General features: G+C 43.3%; 1 long non-coding RNA gene across 1 annotated transcript; it reads left to right on the top strand.

Annotated features, from left to right (window-relative positions):
* Positions 1 to 2,317: 2,317 nt before the first annotated feature.
* Positions 2,318 to 7,242, top strand: LOC120752031 (uncharacterized). The gene is made up of 3 exons (XR_005700580.2): positions 2,318 to 2,414; positions 6,414 to 6,494; positions 6,735 to 7,242. It is a non-coding gene; the product is annotated as an uncharacterized LOC120752031 (long non-coding RNA).
* Positions 7,243 to 13,729: the final 6,487 nt, after the last annotated feature.

Here is a 13,729-nt window from a genome sequence, read left to right as displayed (position 1 = left end):
TGAGTGTCACTGAGCTGTTGTCTCTGCATGCAGCCAGCACTGCAGAATAGCAGTGTCCCCTTTGGACTGGCACAGAAGCACCTGCTGTTCGATTGCCTGAGTGAGGCGGTGAGTCCAGGTGAGGCCTGTTCAGCAGGACGGTTGCAGGAGCTGGGCTTGAGCTGCGAGACTGGCTGTGTTGTCCTTGGTGCGTGTGTGGGTCCATTGCTGTCTCTTGTCCTCAGGCTTCGGCCAGCCAAGCCGTCCCTGGATCCCGTCATGGAGTCAGCTGTCATGCTCACCTACCGGCTGGCAGAAGGAGCAGATGTGTGCTGCCATCGTGGATGTGTGCTGTCAGCAAGCTGTGGAGAACCTGCCAGAGGCTGCTGAGCAGCAAGCGGGTGAGGAAAAAGGCTGCAGAAGGAAATCTCTGGCTCTGGTTTGCAGCGCTCCTTTGGATGGCCGGGATGAAGTGCAGAACGGGGCTGAGGGGCTGCTGGAAGTCTGGCCACGGGAGGGCACGGGGGCTTCCAAGGAGTCCGTGTGTCTGTGAAACGTATGTGGAGATGGGCTGTACTGCAGTGAGACTTGGCCCTCAGGAATAGGGAAGAGGTCCACATGAACGCTGAACTGTGTTCCTTTTGGTCCTTTATTTGCAGGGGATTCTCCACCCAGAGTCCACCAGATGGCGCCGTCAGTCTCCCCGTTCCTGCCGCCGCAGCCGGTGTCCCCGGTGGGACAGGTGGCCGTGCAGCAGGTGGTGTGTTTGGAAGCGTCTGCGCGTGCAGAGCTAGGAAGACGCTACCTCCTGAAAGAGGAGAAGAGCAAGAAGACCTCTGACACCAGCATCAGGCAGCAGAGAGATCTAGACATCCGCTTCTGCGACCCGGTGGAGCCTTGGACATCACCCCTCTATGCCGGGTAATGCTACACTCCTGGTTGGGAGAGGACGTGGGATAAAAATCTTGTGGAAGGGTAACACTGGGCCTTCAGAACGTGACAATAACCCAGGAGAGGTAATGTGAGGATGCTGCTGCAGGGAGACAGAGCTTTTTGCTGTCAGGACTCAGTACCAGTAAGTCAGAGATACTCCCTTGCCTGCTACGTGCAGTGACTTCTTGCTCCTGTTATGTTGCAGGACCCCTGCCCGAGCGTGAGGCAGACAGCTGGGCCGGTCCTCACTCATGTCCCCCTTCAAGACACGGTGACGGGGAAGGGCCAAGTGAGTGACATGGCCACGGTGCTCCTAGAGCAAGATGAGGAAATGGCGGCAGTGCCTGAGGTCTTCTTGGCTGAACTTGCCAAGAAGGCAATTGGATGCTTAGGGAGCTTCTCTCACAAGAGCAGAGAAGGATTGTTGGAGGCTGGATGCATTGCATAAGTCCTGAAGCGGGTGTGTCCACGGGGTAGAGCTTTTGGTCCGTTTCTCTGTGGACTAAGTAAGGGTCGTTGAAAAGCAATGTTGCCATCCAAGTTTTGCTTCCTCCCCACGTGCTGTTGCTGAATCGGACCTCATCTACTCCCACTGGAAGGCAGGCTCCAAGGCACTGCCTTTTCCTTTTGCTTTCTTGCGTCTGGCCAGCAGAGGGTTAGGAGGTGTTTGGTGTAGCTCACCTTTAGGCCTGCCAGCAGAGTCGCCTGCCCTTCGAGCTCAGGCAATGCAGCTTGTCTGAAAGCTTTTGGAGTTGTTTTTGGCTATGGGACACTGAAATACCTCCACGGTAGTAGTTTCTGCCCAAGCAGGTAGGAATAGAAGCAGCATTACCCCTGTACGCCATTTATTCCACGTGCAGCCTCTCCTGGGCCCTTGTGAGTTTGCTATTTACTTGCCTGCAAGGCTGCAGTGACGTGACACCAGGGCTCTGGTCGTCTCGCTGTGCTTTGTTCAAGCACGGCTGGCCACCTGATGGCACTGAATTCCTATCTGTGCAGCGAATGTGCCAAAGCTATGTCAGAGCAGCGGGAAAGACAATGTGGAAGTGACTTCAGGTTACATGGGAAGCAGTTCCATGAACCGAAGGGTTGTTTTCTTTCTCAGTAAGTTTTTTTGTTTGGCTTGGGACCAGGTAGGAAGAGAAAGAAAGTGCTTCTGAGTCTGCCAAGGGGCACAGTTGGGGTGCAGTGCCCAGCCTGTTGGTTGCCTGGGTTTCCCGCCCCCCCAGCTCAATAGTCCTGGCTAGGTTTGGCTGGCTGTGTCCCGCTGGTTTCAAAAATAGGATGCCTTCAGTCTTTAGATTTGGGGCAGAGAGAAAGGAGGTTGTTTTCTGTGGTCAGCTTCTTAGGCTTGACTGAAAGGATCCTTTCTGATTCTTTATCTCATGTACACATTGGTGTTCTCGCCAGGGTCATGCTGTCTACCACCTGATTCCAGGCATCAGACACGTCTGGGATCCTAACGGTGGCCTAGAGGAGGAATCCTTCCACGCTATGATGAGGTATTTTGAGGTTCAACCCATCTCTTCTTGCCCAGGACTATGTTTAGGCGCAGAAGCTGCGCTATCAAGAGAAGAAAAAGTACACTGACATGTACAAAATGCTTTCCCAGTAGCTGTCTGGGATGTGACTTTCTGAGTCTGTCCTGGACATGAAGTCCTGCTGAGGGGAATGCATTCGAAAGCCACACAGGTGGGGGTTAGGAAAGACTCTCCAAAGAACAAGTGCTCACTCTGAATGACTTTCCCTCTAGAAAAGGAAAAGACTTGGTTCGATGCCTCAGAATGTGGCTGTGCACCACTAAGAGCACACAAGAGGTTTTAAATACTGCTGCCTTTGTCCTTCTGGTGGCTCTTGGAGTTGTGTAAGCTGTTTTAGTAAAGATGTAGTTGCAGTCCCAGGTTTGTTCTGGAGTGGCTTTCGGGTGTTGCGGGTTTTTTTCTTGTTTTTTTTTTTTTTTTCTTGCTTTTTTCCTGGGTTTTTTTCCCCTTATTGGGGGGTGTTCTTCTGCTTTGTTTTTTTCGAAAGAGCATTACTGGAGTATAGAGCTATTGGATTCTTTCAGTGTGAGGTTTTGGATTGCTCCTAGACAGAAGTAATCATGCCTTTCTTGGTCAAGTCCAGACATTTTCCTCTCCTTTCTGAGGCATTTCAATCCCTCTGGATTCCTGAGGGAGATGCTAGACAAAAGTATTGCCGTTGCTGATTTTTCACGTCCTCCTCTGTCATAGTCTTAATTTTTACCTACGTAGAAACACTCATTAATGTAGTGGTTTCACGTTTACTAGATTCTGGCCTTGGTATTTACTCTTTTTGTGGGAGAGAGACTAGGAGAAAAACAAAGCAGGCTTAACTTGAAAATTAAGAAATAGTTTATTAACATCCACTAAAAGAATAGAAAAAAAGAAAGTTGGAAAAAAATGGAAATGGAGTGAAACTTCAAAAAACACTTTTCCCTCCCTTTAAAAACTGTTTACTTTCTTACAAAACAACATCAAGAGACAGCACTTGTAATTTTCAGTCAGTTTCACTATTTGATCATACTCTCTCATCAATTCATTATGGGAAGAGTATCCTTTTGAGTCTTGGATCCTACTGACCACTTAGAACAGTTCTCCTGTGGGTTTCAAACTGTCCCAAAACTCACTGTTGTGACTTCTAGGAGCAGTTTCCTAAGATGCTTATGGGTCATAGGTCTTCGACTTTTGCATGCTGGGGTGTCACTTTTTAAAGATGGCTAACTCTAAAGCAAAGGATTCTTCACTTTGAAGTACAGAGATATCTTCTTGCTTCTTCAGTGGCGCAGGGGGCTTCTCATCTGGATCTCTGTTCAAGCATCTCATAGGCTATTCCTTAGTTCGTCACAAACACCTTTGCTTAAATTGACACAGAAATTCAAACAATCATCTCCCTAAATGCATATCTTTCCCATGCTTTTAAGGAATGACCTAAAGATACAGTTCATTTCCATGGCTCAAGTAGGAATAGAACAACTCAGTTTTCAACTCTTTGTCCCAATAGTCTTTTCTCTCTTGCTTTACTGACTTCATCCTGCTGTTCTCTATGTTCACTCTGTCATTTCTTACTCTCTGAGAGAAGAGCTGAGCTGTGGAAGCTTCATGCTGCTAAGAAACAGTTACTTCTGCTTGCAGTCTTTGTTTCTCCCTCTGAGGCTCATGGTGTTAGATGTTCGAGGCTGTACTGGTGAGGCAGGAAGAACTCACAGAAACTTCAGAGACTGGAGCAGCCGGGCAGTGTAGAATCACAAACAGCTAGGCAGGATCATCAATGCCTTCTCAGCCCACCCGTCAGTGTAAATTGGGGTGGCTTCAGCCTGAAGGGTGCCCATAGCTCTTCTCAGGGCCCAGCAGAGATCTCTCCCTGTTCTAAAGGAGTCTGAAGAAAGTACCTGTTAAAAACCAGCAACTTCTCCTTCCCATCGCCCTTCACCCGGTAGCCGATAGAATCGGGCCAGGCCTCGGGCCAGTTCCCCCCCCAAAAGGGGGGAGCAGCCGGCCTAGCTCGATGTTACCTGTCTCTCGCTAGCTAAAGGAAAAAGAAAAAAACACCCACTTACAGAAAATCACTGGGTTTTATATGGTACTTCCCAGAGTCGCAGCCAACAATTTCAGTGGTCAAAAGAGATGTCAGTAATCAAACTCACTCTGTGATAGGTCTCTGTGTCTTCTAAAGCAATTCCCAGGTCTTGACCTGGAGAATTATTTCACAATCTTTTATAACTTCAAAAACTAAACTGCACTAACCCATGACATCTTCCCATGAGAATCCTGTGCATTTAGGAAGAGGGCTGGGATTTTGGCTAGGTAGGAATTGCCCTACACAGGTCAAGGTCTATCTCTGAAAGTGTCCGAGAGAGTCCAGTGAATTGCTGGTGGCAAGAGCAGATGGGTATTTCTCTCTTGCTTTCATTCCGGAGGGTCCTGTGAAATCCTGGCCATGACAACTTGTGGTTCCTGAGAGCACCTGCAGAAGTGAAAGTTCATTGCTGAAGGGAGGCAAACCATCCCAGGGAGATGAGAGGCAGCCTGTACAAAATTTGAACTCATTTCAGAATTTTCAGTCGTGTCTTCAATGAGGCTTAGATCGGATGCATTCCTAACACACACACAGAGCATCCTAAGCGTAGCCGATGCATGACAGCGTGATCGGTGGGGCTAAAGCAGGTGTCCGATGGACTTCTGACTTTCTGACAACATCTCTGGAGGCAACCGGAGGTGCCTGCAAGTAAGAGAAGAGGCAGTAGGGATTGAACCAGGCAGATAGGTAACCCCTTGCCTTGTGGATTGTCCATTTCTAAGACTTGATCATCACTTACTTACCATACCACCTATCCTTTGAATAGGAAAATAAGGGATTTAGTGGTTCCAAGTGATCTTTTTCGCCATGTAGCATTCTATGAAATGCCTCTGTTGCGGAGGGGATCGGGTTTCATTGGGGAACCCTGGTGGACCAAAGCAGAGGCTAGGCATGAAGCAGTGCCTTCTGCTGCAGGCCTACTTATCAACCTGGAGACTAGGGATGTGTGAAAGAGATAGGGTGCTGTGGGGTGTATCCCTGTTCAAGGAGAAAGTCTAGAAAGTGAGAGAGTCACAGTCTTAAATGCTGAGATTCAGCTTAGCAGAAGACAGTAGAAGGCTGAATGTTTAGAGGTTGTTTTGCCTGTTCTGCAAAGGTACGGCTACTGCCGCAGATGCATTCCACTTGCTGCTTCAGCAGCCCAGCTTCTGCTGGTAGAAGGAAGCACTGGCAGTGCTGGCGAGACCTCGCCTGCCACACTTGGGGGGTCCCTTCAGTTGCAGATGAATTGCTGCTGGGAGAAATGCAAAGGGAGGAGTCTGTAGCTTGCCGTGTCTGCTGTCTATCTTAGGAAAGCAGCTCGGTGTGGTGGCTGTACACCTAAGAAAGAGTGTACAAACAAGTGCTGGAGAAGCATTCTATTCAGGCAAATGGGCACCTGAGTGCACTCCACTGAACAGAAATGCTGTGCTGAGAAGAGGGGGGAGCTGCAGGACCTTCTTCCTACATCGAAGTGATTTGGTGATTTTTAAGAGGACCTAGTGCGAGATCCACAAGTCCTTCATGTTGCTAACGTCCAGGTGTCTGTGTTCCTCAAGAAGCTAAGGAGAAACATCTTAGGTTAGCATTTAGGCTTTGTTCCCATTTCAGTGCAAAGGAGCGGTCTCTTTTGCACGGTTCCAAATTGTAACTTTCAGCAGCTTGGTGAAAAAGTCCCCGGTGTGGTTTTGAGGGGAGATAATCCTGCAGGCCACAGCGCTCCTGTCCAGGTTTGCTCGTCCGAGCGGCTCGTGCGTCTGTGCTACTTGCGAAGGGAGGAGATTGTCTGCAGGTGCTGCATGCTCTTCCCAGTGGATGCAGGGAGCAGCTCAGAAGTGGGCAGTGCTGCCTTTTCAGCTCTCCTTCTAGCTGAAATGAGGACTGCTATGTGGCCTCTCATCTTTTTCTCTTTTTTCCCCTTGCAGACATCTGCTCTCCTTTCTTCCAAAAGGGAAATGAACAGAGAGCTCCGTGGAGAAAGTTTGTCCGAGATTCCGCACTGCTGGGTGAGTTGTCACGTTCATTTCCCTGCCGAGTGCTTGTGCTTCTGCTTCTCAGGATTTATCATAAGAGATGAGCTTGTACGTGGTCGTTGTCCACATGGCCGAGTGAGAAATGCACCATGACTTGGTTTAGGTCTCCCTTTCTCTTCAAGTCCTGTCTCCTAGCACTGCAGGAGTCCATCTAACTGAAGGTTTCTGGTTTGATTCTGCAGTGGCTCCCCTGCTCTACCTTTCATTTTTAAGGAAAAAGTTGGGTGGCAGTGTACACATGTGCATTCTAGCTGAGCAAGGAGACACGGCCCACGTGGATCTGGCATGCCTCGGTGCTCCTCGTGCACAGGCTATTCCCTTGCAGCTGAGCTAGGAAACGGTTGTGTTGAGCGGAGACTTTGGGATCTGTGCAGCACTCCCGTCTGGGGTGCTGTCAGGTGACAAGCTGATCTAGGCCTGTTGTGGTTCTGTGTGCATGGGCTGCTGAGTAGTGAATCTGCACCCAGGGCTCTGTTTTGGGTGATTAGGATTAGTATTATTGCTTTTAGTAGTATTACTACTACTGCTAGTAGTCCTACTTTTATTACTATCTCTTTGTTACCATTCTGATCATTTCTGAAATTACTTTTAATCATCACTATGCTTATTGTTATGTATAATTATTTTCATTATTCCTGTTATTCCTTTGTGATGTTGTTACTATTGCTTGATTATTATTATAAGTATTACCGATACTGTTGGTTTGGTTCCTATTATTAATTTTTACAGTACGTTTTCATTTCTACTTTATTACTAATCATACTAGTATCAGTTTAATTTCTTAACTCCTAACCACTTCATATATTAACAGTTTCGTATTATTGATATTATAACTACTAATAATGTAATGCATTATTAGTATATATGTAAAATCTATGTTATATACATTGTAATTATGTAATTATAGAAAATATCTATATACTTATATATCATTATAAATATTACATCTATTATGTAATTATATATAGATATATATTTACTTATATATAATTATATACAGTAAATAAAACATGTAATTATATATAGATCTCTATTTACTTCTGTTTAATTGCATATATTTTATATATTATATATAATGTATAAGTATGTGTAATATATATTTACTTCTATATAATTATATATAATTTATAATATATAATTACATGTAGATATACAGTTTATATAATCTATTATGTATGAATATAGTGACATTCCCAGGTCCTTTCAAAGCCTTGTATTTACAGACCTGTTGAATACCCAGATCTGAATTTATCTTGCTCCCTGTCACCTCCCATTCTTCCCTTTGTACGCTCCTTGCCAAAAAGGCTCTGAAGCATGTGTGGTTTGTTTCCTAAAATCAGCGCTGGGTCTATGTTGTGGAGATGTCCCCAAAATGAGGAAGATGAATCTTCCTGATCCTGACCTTTCTATCTGTTCAATGCATTTTTCACCCATGTTAGCGCTTAAGAGGTTTGTGTATTGAATGGATTCTTTGAGCAGGAAGTCTGCATCTAAGTTGTGCGCTCTTGGTCACGTTTTGTTTTTCCTTACAAGCACAGCTCCATCAACATAAAGCTGACAAGGAGTTAGTGAATCTGGGCTATCTTGTCTCAGATGTGGCTTGTGTTGAGTGTGTAGCAAGCTTCCCTATGTCTTTCAGCTGTTTCAGCCACTTTTTCTGTTCACTTTCCTAGAAATCCCCACTTGTTCCAAACTGATGTTTCCCTCATGTGTGTCGCTGTGTCTGTGCACGTTTGTGCCAGTGATTACACACTCAGCCTTGCTATCGTGGGACAGAGCCACAGCAACCTCACACCCATCAGGCTTTCAACTACCTCAAACAAGAAACAAGTATTTTGCTGGGGAGGAAGGTGGGACAATCCTTCAGAGAGAGACTATGATTCTGTCAACTGAGATCAACAGAATTGTGATAACTTATCCACTAAAATATATAGTGTTAGTCAACTCTCTTCACAGAGCAAGGAGAAAAAACAAATCCTTTTCCAGATGGAGACCAAGGCCAACAGGTACAAGTATTCACAAGGGAGATGGGAACAAGATGATCTCCTCCCAAATTATTCTATGAACCCAAAACATGGTCCCTTTATTGTTACAAAGAGATAGATAGATAGATGATAGATAGATAGATAGACAGATAGATAGATAGACAGATAGATAGATGTAGATATAGATTTATCTATATATGAGAAATTTATAATTTCTGATATAAACTTGTGTGAACATGTACATATTCTTTTTCTTTTCTGTATCAAAGCCCCCTGTTTTTAGGTGTGTATACCTCAGCTTGTAAAAAACTGAATTACTTTACCTCATGCCTGTAATTTCACTGTGTGCATTTATCCCAGTTTGCAATTTCCTATGTTTAATTTGGACTTCCATGATAACTATTTTTTGTGCCCAGACTGTAGGTGTTTGGAAGGCCTATGTTAGGCTTGATACAGTTTTGCTCTGTCTGTGCAGTGAGTTCCAGGGAAACTGGAATTTGATTTCCATGTTCAAATATAAACCCCCCCCTAAAACACCCTGTAGCCAAACCCATCCGTTTAGCATCTTAGATGGGTCTCAGTGCTTACTGCAGCAAGCTGCACTACAGAAATCCTGAACTGCTATATGAGCCTGAATTGTAGAACTAAGCCCTGAACTCATCTCTGATTACAGCTCTGATGGCAGGAACTTCATCCACCATATGAACTTGCAAGACTCTTAGCAAAGTGGTAAAGGTCTATGAACCTTTCACTGACAGCTTTTCTCTACATGGCCAGAGATTTTTTTCCTAGACTCTTATCTAAATTATCAGGATGGAGAAGAAAACAAAATAGTTTTCCTTCCTCCAAATGATATGACAAAACTGTCACTAGAGTAATATGTTGATTATAGGTTAAAGAGAATTCAAGTTTTTTCAGGTTTTGCTAATATTTTTCACAGATATAAAATATCCACAGATCTCTGATGGACCTTTCAAATTTTATCAAGTAAGGACTGTAAAATGAATAGATTTACCGTCTCCAAGCATATAGTCAGAGACTAGGGCAAAATTCTTAAGCACCTATTTGTCTTTACTGTATTTAACCTCGAGCACTTCTAAGGAGCAATGGTGTTTTTCTGTTGTCAAGAGCATAAAGCAGGAAGATTAAGGGGGAAATGTGAAGGGTGTTTAGGCATAAAACTAAAAGAAAAATTGATGAGGTCTGATCCCTTAAATATTTTTTATGCATGTCTGGTCAGTTGGAAAAAAAAAAAAGCCTCACGTCTATCCAGAAAGATCTTTTTCCTCCTTATATTTTCTCTCCTAAAATTCATGAAGTTCCAGGATCATTTATAGTAGGCAAAAATTTTGTTTTCTTTACTTTGTAATTACTGTGGTAACTATTCTTTCAGAGAAACAACTGATGGAATCAAGCTGGCAAAAGCAACAGGATTAAACTCTTATGGTTTCAAGTTAACATTTATTTAAGGAGAACACAATGCTCTTTAGCAAAGATTTTTCCTGCTATAATACATTTGCCTGTCATGCATCTCTGCAATTTAAAATGATATTATACCAAGAGACAGCACAGTGTGAAAGGGAAGGTACTAGACCATTTGTCTATCTTTGATTAGCAGGTAGGAGAGAGATGAAAGACAATTAGCAGGTGGGAGAGAGATGAAGGAAGAATTTAGATTGAGACAAAATTACATATAATATTTGGCTTTTATGTATTTTCATTAATTAGAATAAGACAGCCTTTCTGGGATTTTAATCATGAAAGGTTGTACATTATATAAAGACAGGTAGAATAAAAGTAAGCAAATAAAGAATATCTCATGTGGAAATAAAAAGTCATAAGGGATAATGACATTAAAATAATTTGCACCAAAGACCAGGACCTTGAAACTGGTGGTATTTTCACAGTGAGGCATCTGGAATCCTAACAGCCTTAATTAATTCATGGAGATTATCTGCTTAGGTAATGGAGATCAACAAATCCCTGGACAGATGAGCAGAATGTAGAAGAATTAATAGAGTAAACAACTGGAACAGTCTGGCAAATTTTCAAATTGCATAATCGGAGAAGCTTAGTGTGTTGTTTGCCTGATTTTATTGCCTAGATAACAACTATTCCCCCAAAACCAAACAGATTCATGGAGGAAACACAGGAGCAGGGTGGGATGAGCTGCCGTGGAGCTGCAAGGCCCTCTGCTCCCAGGGTGGCTTTCCATGGCACTGGTTCTCTTGACTGGGAGGGTAACCCAGGATTTATTAACAGATCCCTTGGGGCAGATTAGGGTGAAACGACTCTGAGTGATCAATGCTTGTAAATATACACTCGCAGGGTTTATTGTAGAACTATTTGGTTGCAATAGAAAACAGGTATGTGAGCATTTTGGTTATTGTTATCTGTAGTAAAATAACAACATGAAAGCACTGCAATGTGAAAGTGCAAAAACATCACCCAAGAACATGCACAAGGGTAAAGACAGAAAGAAAAATTACAAAAGCGTGAAGTGCTCTTGGGTTGCAAGGCTAGATGCAACCAAAAGTATGTATCCTACCACCATCTGTTGAAACTGATTGGGGAGGTGTTTTTCTTTATCTCTTGTATGACCCATCCCTTGTAACTCTGGGAGGGGAGGGGGTGGGTGCCTTTTGATCATGGGCCTGCTGTTGAAACCAGGTGGGGCAGTGTTGTTTATCTCTTCCATGACCCATCGTCCCTCCAGGGAGGATATCTTCTGTTAATGGGCCATTAAGGCTCACCACACGACTGATAAAATTACATCACCCCACTGTGAGATGCTGCACCCAGTGGGAGGAGCCAACCATTCCTACCTGCATAAAACCTGAGGTGCAGAACACAGGACAGCCTGTATTTCCACTGGATTTCCAGAGGAAAGACGGGACCCATCTTCCCACCACTGGACCCTTCTACAGGATCATCTCTGCTCCAACGGAGCCACATCTGCCACTTCTGGAGGACTTAATCGGACTGTTACCAAAACTCTGATCAACAGGGTGTTCGGTTGTATTCTGCCTCTGACAGGTTTGCGTTTTTTGTTGTTGGGTTTTTTTGTTTGGTAGGTTGGTTGGGGTTTTTGTACCACTCTATTTTTATTTTTAATATTCTTAGTAAAGAACTGTTATTCCTATTCACATATCTTTGCCTGAAAGCCCCTTAATTTCAAAATTATAATAATTCAAAGGGAGGGGGTTTACATTCTCCATTCCAAGGGAAGATCTAGCTTTCCGTAGCAGACATCTGTCTTTCCAAACTAAGACAAGCATATGAGAGAGAGAGAAAGAACAAGAGTGTGAGCCTCTCATCACCCCTAGGCCCCATGATGAGACTTGGTCACTGTGCAATCTTGGTCACATTGGTGGTCATTGACCAGATCTGTCAGGTGGTGAGGGAAGCACCAAAGAAATTTTAAGAAAAAACCTGGGAAAATCCCCAGAACTTGACTTCCATTGGGTTTATACTCATTGATGTTCAGGCAGGAATGCCCAGGTACCCGCCTAGGGTGGTGAGCTTCCCTCTGGATGATTGGATCATGGGACACTTTGGGAGCCCTTCACACCTTCTAAGACAACACAGCTGCCCATTGCACCCCAAAGCTGAATCAGTTATGGCTCCTTATGGCCCATCAGAGTAGGATACCCTCAGGACACATTCCAATGTCTCAGGGGAGGATGAGGGCCTCACAACCCAATGGTTTGTGCAAGGGGAGAAAATTTATGGGGGCAGGAGGCACCATCTCCACAGGATTTGTTTCCTGTCACACTCATAGCCCACCATTCACACACTGTCTTATGCGATCACCTCAGCATGAATGCTCACCTCCTCTACCTCAGCAAAGCACCTTGGCCTTTACACACATAGGGAATGTTTTGAGTCATTATCCCTTAACAAATCAGTCTCCCCCATTGGTTTGAGACCCATGCCATTGCATTCACATGGCCTATGAGAAAACTAGATGCTTAATTTATTGTAGTCGAAACAGGAGATAAACTTTGGGAAATAGAAAATAAATAAATTGAAAAACAGAACAAAATACAGTTTTTTTGGGGGAGACAGCAATCTGAGATGGACAGCTACAACCTGAGGCAGAAGAAGGTACAAGCCATTAAAGCTACTGGAGTTACTCCATTCTAGATAAGCTGAGGAGCTGCTCTTTCACTGTCAAGAATTACAGTATCAAACAGACATCAGCTAAAAGGAAAAAAAGTCAAACTGTGCATTTGCATTGCTTTAGTCATGTCTGTGTGGTTCTGCTTTGCTCACTGCTCAGTCATTAAAAAGCTAAGTTTAGTTTCTGGATTTTTTTCTTTGTCAGCATCAAACATCGTTTGTTAGTTTCTCGTCTGAAATCACACAAATTACAGCAGAATAAAACCTGAAAAAATGTATCAAAGTCTAATTTATCATTTAGATACTTGTATTGAAGAAGTTTGTGATTTTATACTCAAGAGAAAAAGGATATTTCTCTTATAACTTTTAGAAGAGAGCTGCGGTAATACCAGATCCCAAAATCAATATTAAATGATTTTTGCTTCTATTAGGCTTGGAGGTTAAATCCCATGATAGTATCTACAGCACAATTTCTCTGTCTTCGAGAAAATTTTTCCAAATACAGCAGGATTCTTTCAACAAAGGTTGCAGATATAGTAAAATACATATTTTTCCTGGAATAACCTGTGCATCCCTCTTTTTTTTTTTTTTTTTTTCTTTCATATTTTCCATACTAAACACCCAGCCGTCATGCTAAAAAAGTACAGTTTGCAGCTACAGAAATCAGACAAAGCAACTAAATTGTCCAAAGTGAAACTAAGTTCCAAACACTGGTATTAATTTTATAAGTCTAGAACAGCTATACCTAGATGCTGGAGTAAGACTTGACAGGCTTAGTTAAGCTGTGTCTTTTTGAGAAGAACATAAGAGTGATATACTTGTGTTTATAGTGATTGTGTTGAATTGAAGATCTGATTTCAAGCCATTTCTTCAAGTTAACGAAATGTTTCTTTTCTATCTCAATTTTTAACTTTGTATTAAAAACTAAAATCTTGCATTAAAAAAAAAAAAAGGATGATTTTCTTTCACAAAGAGGAAAAGAGATAGAAACTATAGAGTTACATTAGCATCAAAATCAAAGGGTTGCTAACAATAAGCAATCAGTAAGAAACATTTCATTCATAGAGCCCTTTAATGTACCTGAACTTTTTCAATTTCCAT

Source organism: Hirundo rustica, chromosome 4 (genome assembly GCF_015227805.2).
Source record: "Hirundo rustica isolate bHirRus1 chromosome 4, bHirRus1.pri.v3, whole genome shotgun sequence".
Taxonomy (NCBI): Eukaryota; Metazoa; Chordata; class Aves; order Passeriformes; family Hirundinidae; genus Hirundo; species Hirundo rustica.
This window is presented reverse-complemented; position numbering and strand designations above follow the sequence as displayed.